We start from the raw sequence: 16,067 nt of genomic DNA on the forward strand, positions 1-16,067 counted from the left end.
CCCCACGAGGCTTATAGACACTGAAGTGGACAGTCATGATCAACATGACACTGTTAGGGAGAGGCACTGAGTATCAAAAGCCAACAACCTTCTTCTGGGTTAAGTGATCTAGAAAAGACTCCTGGGAGTAGGTGATGTCCAAGTGGAGTTTTGGAGAATGGAGATGAAATATTCAAGATGGGAGCAAGGAGATGGGTAAAGGGTATTGTAAGCCAAGAGGAGAGTAAGAACAAAGACATAGAAGCAAAGTGCCCAGTTTGCATTGTGCAGGGAAGGATAAACAACTTGTTTTTAGCTGGAGTAGAGAGTGAAAGGAAATGATAGAATCTGTAATGGGCAAAGTCTTCTGAGGCCAAAGCTGGAGTCCTTATCTACCGTGTTGAAGAATTTGAACCACTGAAAAGGAGGAATAGGAGAGAACATGGCCAGTTTTGCAATAGTTATAGAAAACTCTCTCTGGCTACATGGTTTTGAGACTAAAAAGCTGGAGACAGGAAGGCAAGTATGAAGTGATACTGGGATGGATCTATGTGCTAGTGGCAAAGCTGAAGAGGAAAAGATAAAAAAAAAAACCACTTAGAAATAAAGTTGGTAATTCTGGCTGGTGGAGTCTATGTAAAGTCTAAAGGAGAGATGGGTTAAGCATGACTGCCAAAGAGAATCACAGATCTAGGACAGAGGGAATTGCTGAGGAAGCAGATTCCAGGAATAAGGCCAGGAGGTGTGCCTTGAATAGGGGAGGCAGTGCTGCTGTGGGATGCTAGCCTTGTCCTTTCTCCTGCCTGGGCCTCTAGTCTTGAGATGTCAGGTAGGCTGTGAACTCTAATACCTCTTGCACACAGAAGCCTTCACTTCCTGTTTTGGTAAACTGTGAACTACTTTTTAATTTTTGATTTTTTCCAGTTTTACAGAATAAAAACTGGCATACCTCTCTGTATAAGGCATATAGCATGATGGTTTGATTTACATATGTTGTGAAATGTTTACTGCAATAGGCTTAGTTAACATTCATCATCTCATACAAATTCAGTAAGAAGAAAACAAAAAAACATTTCCTTGTGATGAGAACTCTTAGAATCTATTCTCTTAACACCTTTCCTATAGATCATATAGCAGAGGTGTTAGCTATAGTCATTATATTGTATTTTACATCCTTGGTGCTTATCTATCTTATACCTGGAAGCTTGTACCTTTGACAACCTTCCTCCAATTCCATCTCCTCCTTCCCCACTTTTAGTAAAAATAGATCTGATCTCTTTTTGTATGAGTTTGGGTTTTTTCTTTTTTAATTAACTGTATATATATATATATATACATATATGTATATATGTACATATATATACATATATATACATATATGTATATACATATATATACACACACACACACATATACATATATATGTATATATACACATATGTATATGTGAGATCTTGCAATATTTGTCTTTCTTTGTCTGACTTATTTCACTTAGCACACAACTCCTGTGATATACATATCACAACTTCTTTATTCATTCATCCATCAATAGATACTTAGGTTGTTTCCAGGTCTAAGCTATTGTAAATAATGCTACCATAAACATAAGGGTGAAGATATCTCTTTGAGTTAGTGTTTTTGTTTCCTTTGGATATATTTGCAAAAGTGGAATTTCTAGATCATATGGTAGTTCTATTTTTAATTTTTTGAGGAACCTCTATACTGTTTTGTATGGTGGCTATACTGACTTACAATCCCACGAACAGTGCAGAAATGTTCTCTTTTCTTCCGTGTTCATGCAAATATTCGTTATCTCTTGTGTTTTAAAATCATGGTCTTTTGGGACACCTGGGTGTCTCTGTCAGTTGAGTGCCTGACTTCAGCTCAGAACATGATCTCGCTGTTTGTGAGTTTGAGCCTCATGTCAGGCTGTGTGCTGATAGCTCAGAGCCTGGAGACTGCTTTGGATTCTGTGTCTCCCCCTCTCTCTGCCCTTTCCCCATTCACACTCTCTGTTTGTCTCTCATGACATGGTATCTCATTGTGGTTTTAGTTTACATTTCCCTAGTTGCTAGTTGAGCACCTTTTCATGTATCTGTTGGCTGTTCATGTATTTTCTTTGGAAAATGTATATTCAAGTCCTTTGGTCATTTTTTAAATTGGATTATTTGTTTTTTGCTATTGAGTTTTATGATTTCTTTATATGTTTTACATATTAACCCCTTATCACATATATAGTTTGCAAATATATTTTTCCATTCTGTAGGTTGGCTTTTCACTTTGTTCATGTTTTCTTTTGTTGCCATAAAAGTTTTTGTTTATTTGTTTTTAAAATGTGTATTTATTTTTGAGAGAGAGTGCATGCATGAGCAGGGTAGGGGCAGAGAGAGAGGGAACAGAGGATCTGAAGCAGGCTCTGCACTAACAGAGAGGCCAATGTGGGGCTTGAATTCCAAACCATGAGATCATGACCTGAGTAATGTAATGCATAGATAGCAAAGATCTTTTGTGAGGTCTAAGATAGCAAGCACATGTAGAAAACTCACCTCCAGCTGGAGTTGTCCAGTAATGGTGTAAATGGCCAGTGAGTATGTCACTACTGGAATTCTTGAGTAGGCTTGATAACCCTCTTCTGGGGGTTACTGAAGAGAGCTAGCTCCATGCAGCAAGGTAGATTGAGAGATAAGGTGACATCTGAGTCTCCACCACTTGGAGATGCTCTGATTCTGTGATGTTCCAGGAATAGCTCAGGGTGTGGCCCTTGTAACATCCTTGACTGTTACCTGACTCAAATCAGGGTTGTCACAAGACAATGACAACTGAGATTTTGATCTGGTTTTTCCTTATAACTTAGAGGGAGTAGTTACATCAACTGTACTAAACTTAAGTTTCCCTCAGTGGATATTACTAGAACAGGGAAATACAATGGTTTTGGTTTGAAATTACATATTCCAGGGAAGTTCTTTTAATGCTTGTTGAAATAAAGATTTTCAGCTATTCTGCCATGTAGGCTTTGCCTGAACAGCATTTACCAGAAGTGGGGTTGGAGTAAATACTGTGTTTAAGGAACATTAGTGGGCTTTATTGCAATTTCATAAAATTAATGAGTTCATTTTGTGGGTGGCTAGATAGTTTGAATTTTTCACCGTCTCCAAGTTCCTGGGAAGTTGCTCAGCTAACTTATTGGTGGAATAAAGGTGCTTAAGCATTAATCCCTTAAGTCATTTGTGTGCCTGTGAACAAGAAAATCTTTAGTGACTCACCTTATCCCATTAATTGAGATATTCTGTTAAATGTGAAGAATACATTGAAATCTTTGCAATGAGACTGGTAGTTGATCTTGAAAGATTATACATATGGTAACACTTACAAAAAAGAAGGAAACATAAAATATACAACAAAAGGCAACAAAAACAAGCATAAGCAGTGTTCTGAAAATCGTAGAGCCAGAACTTTTTTAGAAGACTAATGTTTTATAGCTAAGCTCAGAACACATTTTCCTTCTGGTTAACTTGGCACAGAACAGTGCCACTTCCAAGTGTTATTTATTGCATGTTCTCTCAAGATATCACTGTATTAAGCAAGATGAACATATTAAAATTTTATATTAGCTCCAGTTCCTGTCCTCAAGATACAGTGTTTTCTTACTAGAACGGTATGACTGCCATTGCTGCACTCAGTGTTTGGCAGAGATGAAGAGATCTGTGTTTTCCAGTGAATTTGCATAATAAAACTCTCATTGAATTATAGTTCAGTGAAGGGGAAAGTACGAACCTAATTTGATTTGACATTTATATACTGAAAGTTTCTGAAAAATGTCTCCTCTGTGTTGCTAATTCCTATTTCCACACAGAGGTGGTCTGACCTGTTCTAGAGGACAAAGATGGAGTTGAGGCATGCTTTTCCTTTAGTAGATTAAAATGAAAGATTTATTTTTTATAAACTTGAACTTAGATGTAAATGTGAGTTGTTCTGCCTGTCCTCTGTTTTGGTTTGAGAGAACTGGTCACTACCATTAAAAGTTACCACGCATTGAGGAGGGCACTTGCTGGGATGAGCACTGGGTATTGTATGTAAACGATGAATCACTGGAATCTATCCCCCAAACCAAGAGCACACTGTATACACTGTATGTTAGCCAACTTGACAATAAATTATACTAAAAAATTTTGAAAAAAGCCTTCAAGGGCATAAGGCAGGAGAAGGGGAAATTACATGGCTATCATTGAAAAATACATGGCTTTCATATTTTTGTGGATCTGTCCACAGCCAGGGGTTCTTTCCTGCTCCAGGGGTTGTTAGGGTGTGCAGGCCAGATTCTGCAGCTTTCTGAATGCTTAGCCTCAGCCTACACAGGACTTCTCTTCATACATAGTGGCTGGTGTGAGCAAACATCTATCACTGATATGAAGGCATATTCTCACTCCACACTCGTCAACATTTGTATGGACAGTAAACCTGGATATATTCCTTAGGTGAAAAAGCCTTTAAATAGATCTCACAAATATTTGTGTTTTTTAATCTTGTGTTTGACCATTTTGTTGTTTTTTCCCTGTGACTGGGAATATTTCAACATGGCTATATTTGTATTTGGTCAGTTTGATTAATTCACCTGATTAGTTAGCATCTTTGAACAAGTTATTAAATCCTTTTTCTGTGAAAATTTGGTTTCCTAATGTGAAATCTAAAATAATAAGTATTGATCTTCTTTACCTTTGAGATTACTCATAATTGTTGAATATATCTGGAGGTGTGGCAGATTTTGGAGGCCATATTTATAAGATGTTAGGGTTAATAATGTCATGTTTTAGGCCCTTAAAACCCCTTAAACATGTAAGGCCTCCTTTTCACGTGAATTTTTCTGGACGAATACAATTTATTTTATCCATACTTAACAAAATCTGAAAATATAATTAAAAATTCTCAAATTTCTCCTTACGATCCTATTCCAACAAGAAGCTTCTCCCAGAACCCTCCTTTAGAGCACAGATCCTAAAACAAAATGTCTTTTTCTCTTTTTTTTTCAGTTAATGAAGCTAATGGTCAGTACATGTTAGTAATAGTAGTATAGTATTGTAGTATCATGGATATTAGAGCTGTGGGAGACCTGAGATTTCCCTATCCATTCTCTCAATTTATCATTGAAGAATATAGCATGAAGCAAAAGATTAGACTGACTTCTATCAGATTCCAAGGTCTAGAACTGAACTGGGAGAATGACCATAATTAGAGTTGGAAACAGCCTTAAGAGACAAAGTTAAAGGTAAAGCTACAAGAATGGCTCAGACTGGGAAGGGCTAGTAAGGACACTTAAAATAGTGCTGTATGCATGAAAAACTGTTCTGGATCTGCAAAGTTTTCAAAAACCATGGCAATGCCAACATTGTATTCAACCTATAGAGTTTGCATTGACTCCTTCCCCAGGTTTTTGACTCCCTTTCCGTGGTTTGCATCACTCTAGATCAAACCTCGTATTTTAGTCTAGCCTTTTGACATTTATCTGGAAAGGCAAATGGCCCACAGAGCACCAGGACTGCGTCATGACTGAGGAGTATCCAAAGCCATGCCAAAGTGGGGCCTGTCTGGGAAAGTAAAGAAAGCATGTATGCAAAGTGGGAGGAGTAAGCTAGGGCACTAACCAGAAGGTTTAACTGGAGGGGTACCAGGGTGACTCAGTCAGTTAAGCATCTGACCTTGGCTCAGGTCACGATCTCATGGTTGGTGAGTTTCAGCCCCATGTTGGGCTCTGCACTTACAGCCTGGAGCCTGCTTGGGATTCTCTCTCCCTCTGCCCCTCCCTCATTTGCATTTTTTTTCTCTCTCTCTCTCAAAAACAAACATTAAAAAAAATAAAAAAAGGCATAGCTGGAAGGGTGCAGGAAGGAAGAAGCTAGATAAAGAAGGGATGGAACTCATATTCTCTCTCTCTCTCTTCCATCAGCCTGGTGTCTTTATGCTTTCACTGCTTCCTTGTAGTTTTTGCTCCTTGAAAACATCAACTTACGTATGGCATCACTTTGCTGTTCTCTCTGACCCCTCTCTGCCATGTGACATGTCCTGATGCCTCTTTTAGCTCTTCCTTCTATTAACATCTGCTTCAACTCTGAGCTTCCCAGTGCTGAATTATGAAGAATGGAATTTGGTTTGTTTAGGTCATCTTTTCCCACCAAGGTCAAAGATCTAAGTCCAGCCTATGGGTGGATTGTCATATTTGTAAGGATAGAACTCCTGCTCCAACTGGCTCTGGGTCACATGGTACAAGTGTGGTCATTTATGCCATAGGGGCTGGGGAGGCATTTTCCTTCAGGAAGGCTGTGGGCGACAGGCCTCATAAATCTAGCAGTGGCTCAGAGGGGTCATCTCAAAGCCATGTAGTTATGAATGGTAGGAGAGACTCCTGTTTCTACCCTAAGGCTTTTCTTTTCTACCTCAGTGCTCCTGCTGAAATAATGTTGGATAGGTTAAAATTCCTCACTTGATTTTTCCAGGAGACGAAAAAAAGCTTGTCCCATATATATAGATTTTTCAGATGTTGCTTACTCTACAAAGTGAAATGTCAGGGCAAAAGAAACTCATATATATTGTGTAGCATGAAAAATATGCTGAAGGAAAGATTAACTGCTGATTTGGGTCTCCTCCTAAACTTGCTTCCCCCCCCCCCCCATACCACAAAGCAATGGAATTAGGATTCACAGAGGGAGACTTCAACATGAGGCAGGAGAAGAAGAGGGTGGAAGATGTTCCCTTGGCATTCTGGGTCTCTCAGGGGGTTGATGGCAGAACCTTGGGTTGCCTTGTTGCCATCTCACAAGTCAATCTGAGGAGCATGATGCTCTGAGAATGGCAAAGATGCTAGAAAAAGGTAACTGCGACTTTTGCAGACATACTTTTCTTACAGTCGATAATGCTGCTAGCTGCTGTAAGTTCTGTTGAATGAGAATTGGAAACCTGGCTCATTGTTAAGGATGCCTATGTACATGCGTGTGTGTTCTGGAGGTCTGGATATTTTGTAGACACTCTGATCATCAGGACTGTGACACAGAACATCTGACAGATTTCTACCAGCCATATGTGAAAAAAGAGCTTTATTTTTTCATTGTTATACTTGGTATATTCCTCAGGTTTGTGTAAAACAGACATTCTCAGGAAAAATAATAATGTTAATAATTGCTGTGATTTATTGAATGCTGCTCTAAATTATTAAATACATACTGTGTTCCAGATCTTTGATACTTCCCAGGAAACCAGATGAATTGATATTTTCCACAGTTCGCAAATTAGGAAGCTGAGGATCAATATGTTCAACAGTGGTTTACCTTGCAGATGCAAAAAGTGAAGAGGGAAGTTAGCCTTCAGACTTTCCCACCTATTACATTTCTATAAGATTTCACTTATTTTACCATTCTGAACCTGAAAATTCTGGTGCCTAAGTTATCATTCTATTGTTAATTCTCTTGTACTTTGAAGGGAACAATTGTAAAATAGCCCACCCATAATTATAGACTGAGCTTCTTGTAATCCAAAAGGGATAGAAATAAAAAGAGAGAAGAGAGGGGATGTTGGCAGGGAGAGACAGAGGGCAGGAGGCAAGGAAGGGAGAAAGGACTGACTTTAGACCTCAAAGATTAACTGGTTCACCCTCCTTTTCTTAAAAGTAACTTGGAGATATTTAATATCTCCCCAGATTACATGGGGCCAGAAACCCTAGGATTCTGTTTGATCCCAATTCCAGGCTATCACATATGAAGAAAAATGGCACAAATCCCTTCTTCAATATCATCAGTCGACTGGTGATGATGGAAGTAAGGAGACTAAGTTCTTACTGGAAGATCCTGAACACTCATGGAGAAGGAGGAGGAGGGGGAGTAAGGGGAAGAGATGGACAAGGGATAGGAGGGGGAAGGATGAAGAGGAAGGGGAAGAGGAGGAGGAGGAGAAAGGGGGAGGAGGGAAAGGAGGAGCAAATGCTTTGGATGTTTTCAAAGGAGACTTTTCCCAACAGGGCTGTGGAGGGCAAATTGCTCTATCCTGGGATCTGGGCAGGGGAGCAGAAGATAGGGCAGACATGTTATGGTGTTAATTTGATTCTATTTCAAGAGTAAGATGTTGTAGGAGATTTTGTCTTATCAAACCATGGGGCATCCTTGAGATACTCTCTTTTTCTTTTTCCAGGTGCTAAATATCTACCATTTCCCCTCTTCAAGATGTATATGATGGTATCCTCTCAGGGCATTTGTTCAGGCACTAGTTTTCAGGGTTGTTTTTGACCTCAAGATGCTTCGGAGACCTTGGCACTTTCTCAGTAATTATCTCACACTCCTGCATCCAAAGAAGGGATGCTTGACATTTTTGGGATTTCCATGATGTGTGGTTTTTGTTGTTTGTTTTTCCCAACATGGATGATAGCCTTGGCAATGGTTTACATTATGTGTATTTTTGGCATTTGTGACTTGGGTTTATTTACATCTAGGCATTTGTTCCTCTTTTCCAGGGATGATGCTATGTTTTGAAGGAATTTATAAGCACAATATAATTTATTTTACTCTACTCCTTCTTTGGGGTATTGTCAATTTAACAAAATAGTGGAAGGAGCATTGGGCTGCAGTCAGAAGACTTGAATCCTGGTCCCAGATCTGCTACTAACTAGCTGTTTGACCCTAAGAAGTCACTTCACCTGAATTATAGTCTTTGAGAAAGGTGGAGTATGTAGATACCTCACTCAATGTCTCTTCCAACTGCTAAGTTTCTGTGATTCTGTGAATCAGACCATCAGAGAAGAATACTGTGGTGTTCTTCTGCATGGATTATAAATGGTAGTAAAAAGGTTGAAATCTGCCCTAAGAATATTTTTGTAAGATTGTATTTATGTTCTGTCTTAGGGGTGTCAGGGAGGGATAGGGAAGAACTTTGGGAAAAGCCTCAATTCTTTAGTGCCTGTTCTGGACTATCCACAGTTATTTGTAATAATTTCAGTTCAGAGTTCTTAGAAGATTTCTTATGAGTAAGGATATTTGATATAGAGATTATAGATAAGTAGGAAGTTTTTTTGAGAATGAGTGTGTGGAGAAGAAGGTAAAAATGGGGGAGAAAGGGAAAGAGAAAGGAGAGCAGTATTTTATGTAGATTATTTAAGAGAAGGGCATTAGCTGAAAAAGAAAAAGTTAAGCTTGAGATGGGGGCTTAGATGCTATGTACTGAAAAGTTACTGTACTATGTAGTGTAAGTTTCTATGCTGTGCTGTAAGTTACAGCCATCTGTCATGACAGGGACTGATAGAATAGAGTGGCTGGATGTGAATGGATGTGTAGGAAGATACAGGCTTACTAATTCAGGCTTACTAATAGATGTGCCAAACTGTATCCAAACTTTGAACCAGACACTCAGGATAGAAAAGCTTCAGACACCTCTCCAATCTCTGTCTATCATCCCAATCATCTGCTAGTGTATCTAGAACTTTCTCAACTTATTTAGTTATGCCTAGGAAGGTATGGTTTCTTCGTCAACATCAAGGTAATGGAGAGCCAGTGGGGAGATTGCTCACTTTTCTCCAGAAAAATAGAGTTTGGAAGAGGGAGAGAGGGAGAGAGGGAGAGGGAGATAGAGAGAGAGAGAGACAGAGGGAATTTACAACCTTTTAAAAGAAGACAAGGGTCTTTTTGTTTCTCAGTTTGTTCCCAAGTAAGCTTGCCGACTAACAGAGTCAAGTTAAGGAAACTTAATTAGGTTTTTGAAATTCAAAGAGAAGACAAGGAATAACAGTTAAGTGTGTCAGATATCATGAGATCTTTAGGCAAACAGTTGTACTTACTGTAAAGGAGAGATGAGCTTTCTTTTAGAAGGAAAGTCAAATTATAAAGATAATTCAGTACAGAAGGCAGTTGCATTAAACATTTAACTGATTCACCTGCAGAAAGGTAGGGTGGGTAGAGATTCTCAGAGCATTTGTTTTTAGTTATCCTCCATTTTCCCTCTGGTCTTTAGCTGTAGGCACAAGGGACACAGTTTTTATAATTTTGCATATCCTACACTAATGCAGAGCTGGAACATAAATCAACCATTTGGCTATTTTATTGATAGAATTGACCGAACAGATTTATAAGAAGACATACATTTGTTTAAAATTTAAAAGTAAAACACACTTTTTTATTTAGAAAATAACAATAAACCTCCCAAATTCAATTAAGTGTCACTTGAACTTCGTATGTTTACTTAGCAAGAGAAGATAAGAACTGTAAGGGTAAGGAGAAAATTGGGTGTTTGAGTGATTTAATTTGGAGGTGATCTTTATGATACTCTAGGTTGGACAGTAAAATTGTCAGTGTAGTATCTGAGAGAATTCAAAGTTATAATGATAAAAACAGATTCTTTCAGGCCAGACCCTCTGGCAAGTATGTTATTGACATATGGGCAATCTACATTGTGATGTGGGACTGATAGGAGAAGCCTGCTTAAGAAATAGGTTTTGCTTCAAGTCTTGAAGAAACCATAGGGTAGGGCTCTATTGCGGCTTGAGGAGTAGTCTTCCGGATTGGAGGGAAGGATAAGTCAACACCTGCAGTTGATGAGTAAAAGAATATTAAGTATATGTGTGTGCCCCTAGCAAGGAGGCTGGAGGAAGTAGTGGTGAGGTAACTGAGATAGGTGACATTTGTCAGGCTAAGTGTTGCCAGTTCAATTTAATTTGGAATAATTTTACAATAAAAAGTACCATCTTGTTAATGACAGACCTTTTGCTTGCCTCCTTCCTTTGCTGCTTACCTGTTCATCATGATGCATATGTGAGCCAGCAGAATGACAAAACAACAGTTTTGTTTGTGGGTATGTTGATCAAAGGAGAAAAGACAGGTGACAGCTCTAAAAACTCTTCAGAAACCCATCGTTCGCATTTTGGGCATTCTTACCTTAACCATCAGCATGAAGGCTGCTATTTTCTTCTTTTCCTTTAAAGCATTGCTTAGCTCTCTGGCATTCTCTGCTCAGTTTGTCACACTTTTCAGTCACATATTTTGTTTTGTTCCATCTTATTTCTAGCATGCATTAAACACTTTATTCAGAATGTTTCTGTGATTTTTTTCTGGCTGTATCTCTTCTCCTTTCCGGAGCAAAGAGAAAAGAGGAAGGGGAATGACTAAAAGACATTTTCAAGAAGAAAGAGGAGAGAGGTTGCTGAAATGGAGAAATAAACGTGTTATATAACTGCTTATTGTGCTGTGAAATAGAAACGTCTTCTTTAGCAACAGTTGCCCCAGCACTGCCAGAGGACCTGCTTGGGGGGGGTGGTGGGGGGAGGGGGAGAAAGAAAGGCTACTTCAGAGAAAACAAACCTCAGTGCATAATTGGAACATTTGTTCTTTCCAGATTGTTGTGTGAGAATGTGCTGCCAGAAACCATTTTTTTCCCTTTAAGTGCTTCTTTTGAAACTCCATTCTGCTTTTTTTTTTATTTCAAGGATGTTTATTATTCATTCATTTCTTTTCATATTTATTTTTGAATTATGAACACCAATGTCTAGATGACTGAGACCACTGGGTTTCAGATTACCCAGGTACTATTAGTTTTATAGCCTATTTTGTAGGCTTATTCAGACCACTCCACTGGAATTGAATCTCCAGATCACCTTGGTTTGGTTCTAAGAAATTCAAGGTGTTTCTCATAGTTTGCCTGCCCCTTCTTCCTCCACAAAAGTTGATCTAGCCTCTTCTGTTCATATTGAGTTACTCATTAGTGACCTAGCTCATTGTCTAATGGACATGTGCATTTTTTTTCTGTTCTAAAAAGGCAAAACACAAAATGTTATGAAGAAGAATTATGATACAATTAAAAAGTGGAGGAAGGCAATGGATTTTCATGCTTTTAAGTCATTTGTTTCTTTAAACCTGGATATTTGGTTTCTGAGTTTGAATTGTCTGCAACACAGTGTATGCTGACTCATAGTCTTGCAATAAAACAATTTAAAAAACTAAAAAAAAATATTGAGGCATCATCTGTGAATGTAATATTCTAATCTGCTACAAAATTGCCTTTTAAATAGAAGAGTCATTTTGAATTTATAGGAGCATCAAGTAACATTAAAATGTTAATATTTTAGCTCTGTGCTCATTTCAACTTATAGACAACATCTCATTTACCAAAAATTATTACTCGGTTATAAAGCTAGGCATATCAAATTTTAGGACGGAACCAGATTGTTTGGACAAATTCTGTCTCCTTGAAAATACATGGATACCACAAATAATAATGCAAGTCCTCAGCAATAAAATCTGTAGCTACTTAGTAATGACCGGGACTGGAAATTCAAATAGCAGCATAGACCATAAAAATAGACGTAATGTAGTATTTTCTCTCCAATCAGTTTGATTGAATAATGAATAGATTCAATATCCAGATGGGATATTACCAACAAAACAGGAAAGTAGTCAGGCTTTAGGGCATGATAAGACCAAATTTTGGGATGTGAAGCTCACTAGTAGCAGTATAAAAACTTCTAGCCAGTGTTTTTCTTGTTGAAATAGAAATTTAGGTGAATATCACTAAAAATAAGATGGAAAAGTAATAAGATGTATGGGTAAAAATTCAGATTTGAGAACTTTCAGACAACTGAATGCAGCATGCACATTCAGCTTTCTAATAGTATTATATATGCTATGATTTATGGTCCCTCCTTCCTGTTTCTCCTACACCTACTGTTGGTAGTTGAAATATATATAAATGTTTATTTATTTTGAGAGGGAGAGGGAGTATGAGCTGGGGAAGGGGCAGAGAGAGAGAAAGAGAGAGAGGAGAGAGAGTATCCCAAGCAGCGTCCCTTCTGTCAGTGCAGAGCCCGACGCAGGGCCCAATCTCATGAACCATGAGATTATGACCTGAGCTGAAATCAAGAGTTGGACTCTTGACCAACTGAGTCACGCAGGCACCCCTGTTTTTCCCTTTTTGCTTCCAGTGGGAGGTGCCTCCCTCCCATCTATCTTGGAATTCTCTCCAAATATGAAGATTGCTTAGATTCTGGGAAGCAAAATGACAAGTGTGTACTTTACAGGAAAGAGAAGGGGAAGTTAAAAATGAAATCAAATACAAAGTGATACTTTTAATTCATAGCTTATTTTGGGCACGCTTATAGTGCTCAATGTTATTTGTAATATCAAATACTTTGAAGAAAAGGTATAGTTCTGTGTGTTTGATCAGCAATAAGGTTGTCATTCGGTAGAAGTGCTGCTGATTTTGTTTTGCCATTCCTGGGCAATAGCAATTTTGACTGTAATAGTCATGCAGGGTCCATACAATCCACCTTCAAATAAAGCAGTACCTGGATAAAATCCTTTAACTCAGGACCCTACAGCATAAAAAGCATTAGTTGACAATGAGTTAACTGTGTCTCATATGAGAATATGTAAACAAATGCACACACATGCATATACATGCATATTACTCTAGAGACCTCAGGTATACATGTATACTACAAATTATTCATATTTTACAGAAGAATCCATGTATAAATCTCTAATTTTACCAAATTCACCATTTGCTCTTAGCTCAGAGAGTTGTATTTATTCTGGTTCTTACTTTTCTTTTTCTGGTGAGATTCTACTGGTCTTCTTTGTGAACCCCACACTGTTTTTGGCTTTTGTCTTGGGAAGTCACTTTGCTGTTTCAGGGCAGTATTGCTATATCCTGGAATCTCTGTGCTGCCTTAAAAAGTCTTTCCTCCTAAGCAGTTTTTATTTTCGCTCTGCAAATAGGGGCTATTTTATACACCTATGTTCTCTGTCTGGTGGTGTTCCGTTTTCCAGCCACGCCTCCCTGTGCGCCAATCTTTTACTCTTTAGTTAGCTCTTTGTGTACAGTGTTCCCTGCAGTCATGGAACAGGTTAAGTTTTGATTTGTTAGAAAGAATTACTCAACTGTGGTCTTATCTAAAAAGAATTTTGTGATTGGGCAGAAATTAATCCATTGTTGGGCTATACCACTTCCTGAGAGCCACTGTTAGGCATCTCCCTGGGAGCAGGCATTCACAGGAGTAAGCAGTGAGGGTAGAGGCCATGAAGCACTGAGCAGAAGGGGGAGTATACCTGATGGAGACTTCAGAAGGCAAGAAATGGAATAATCTACTTTCTAATTATTTTTTACATGCCTCTTATTTTTTATGCCCCAAAGTTACTGGAGTAGGGAATACTTGTTTTAGAAATCTTAGGCACTGTGTACAGGCATAGAAATGTCAGTGTTTTAAAAATCCAGTGACAAAAATAATTTCTTTTAAACTTTATTTATTTTTGAGAGAGAGAGTGCAGGTGGGGAAGGGGCAGAGAGAGGGAGAGAAAGAATCCCAAGCAGGCTCTGTGCTGTTAGCGCAAAGCCCTATGTGGGGCTTGAATTCACGAGCCATGAGATCATGACCTGAGCCAAAATCTAGAGTTGGACCCTTAACCCAATTGAGCCACTGAGTTGCCCCGATAATAATTTTTTAAATAGCATTAAATGATTGGCCACTTCCAGTGGTAAACCTACTTTTGTCACCTGTTAGTGTGTGGCCTCGGATAAGTTACTCCAGTCTTGCGAATGTCAGTCCTAGAATGTGCAAAATAAGGAGACTGAAGAACTCTGAAGTGACCTCCTCATATACTATGAGTCTGAAAATCCAAAAGTCTCATGGAAAACCCAGAGTGTTTTCCTTATTGTCCCTAAATTGAGCCAGTTACACCTTCAGTGAGAGATAGGACATTTTAAGTTTATTTTGTTAAATTATCTATTAATCAAATACAACAATAATAGAAGCTTGGATTTTCCCTTATCAGGGACACCTCTTGTAAAGACAAAGCCTGTAATGTGGAGTAGATGTTGGAAAACTGACCTTTCCTCCAACCACCAATGAACCCTGCTGGTTGTTTTTGTAAATACAATTCAGTTGGAATGCAGGCACACTTGTGTGTTTATGTGTTGTCTGTGGCTGCTTTTGCACGACAATGGCAGAGAAATAGGATTGCCAGATAAAATACAGGAAGCCCAGTTAAATTTGAATTTCAGGTAAACAACAAATATTGCATTGGGCATACTTACACTAAAAAATTATTTGTTGCTTATTTGAAGTTCAAACGTAACTGAGTGTTCTATATTTTTATTTGCACAATCTGGCAGTCCTGGACAGAGACTGTAGGGCCCACAAAACCTGCAGTATTTACTACCTGGACTTCTATAGGAGATGTTTGCCAACTACTGATGTGGAGGTAAGATTTATGAACTAGTAAGAAAAAATACCTGAGTGTTAGGTGTGATTTTGTTACTAACTTGCTGTCTAACCTTGGGTTAGATACTAGTTTTCATCTCTACAAGTTAGTCTGATGCCTACTCATCTGCTTCCCAGGTTTTTTTGGGGATAGCTGGTGTCCTGAGGGTGGGAAAGCACTTAGATGGGTGTGGATAGAGTTTACACTAGAAGGCAAGGGTATATTTCCAAACTTACACTTAAGGGTCCTTAGTTTATGCTCTCTAACCTCCACTGAACTCTTGTTTCCAGGTTCTGTCTTTCCTGGGTGCAAAGCCAAGAGGAAGCAGCTGAACAAAGTTGGGTGCTAGCTAAGAAGGGTGATAGTCAGATATTCATGAAACTCAGTTAGCTAAACAGGTTCTAAATGCAATTTCAAATATATCTTTTTATTTCTTTGATGTATCTCCATACTAGATAGTATTTTATTCTATGGATTAGATGTGAATACAACTCTTTATTCCTGTCTTGAAAAAATACCACTCTTTAGGAATCATAAGTGGGAGTGATCAATCCTCTTTTTCATTGTGATAGCTGTAGCATTAGTGAAGAACAGAGGCTGCCTTTCAAAGGTGTGATGACCCTACGAATTCATTTCTGTAAAGAAACAGAATGAAGCAATGTGAAGAACAGAAGAAGAAGGAGGCTAATTCTAGTGTTATGCCATCTTTAGAGAATTATTCCCAGCCACCTAGCTTCCTACTGTAAAACATTTGACTGGAAGCTCATTAAGTTACTGCTACATGCTGTGGTAAAAAACTGTGGGTACTTAGTTGGTTCCGTTAAAAAAAAAAATCTGTGCTAATGAAAACTTTAGGTAGAGTTGGTGACT

Source organism: Panthera tigris, chromosome A1, assembly GCF_018350195.1.
Source record: "Panthera tigris isolate Pti1 chromosome A1, P.tigris_Pti1_mat1.1, whole genome shotgun sequence".
NCBI classification, from domain to species: Eukaryota; Metazoa; Chordata; class Mammalia; order Carnivora; family Felidae; genus Panthera; species Panthera tigris.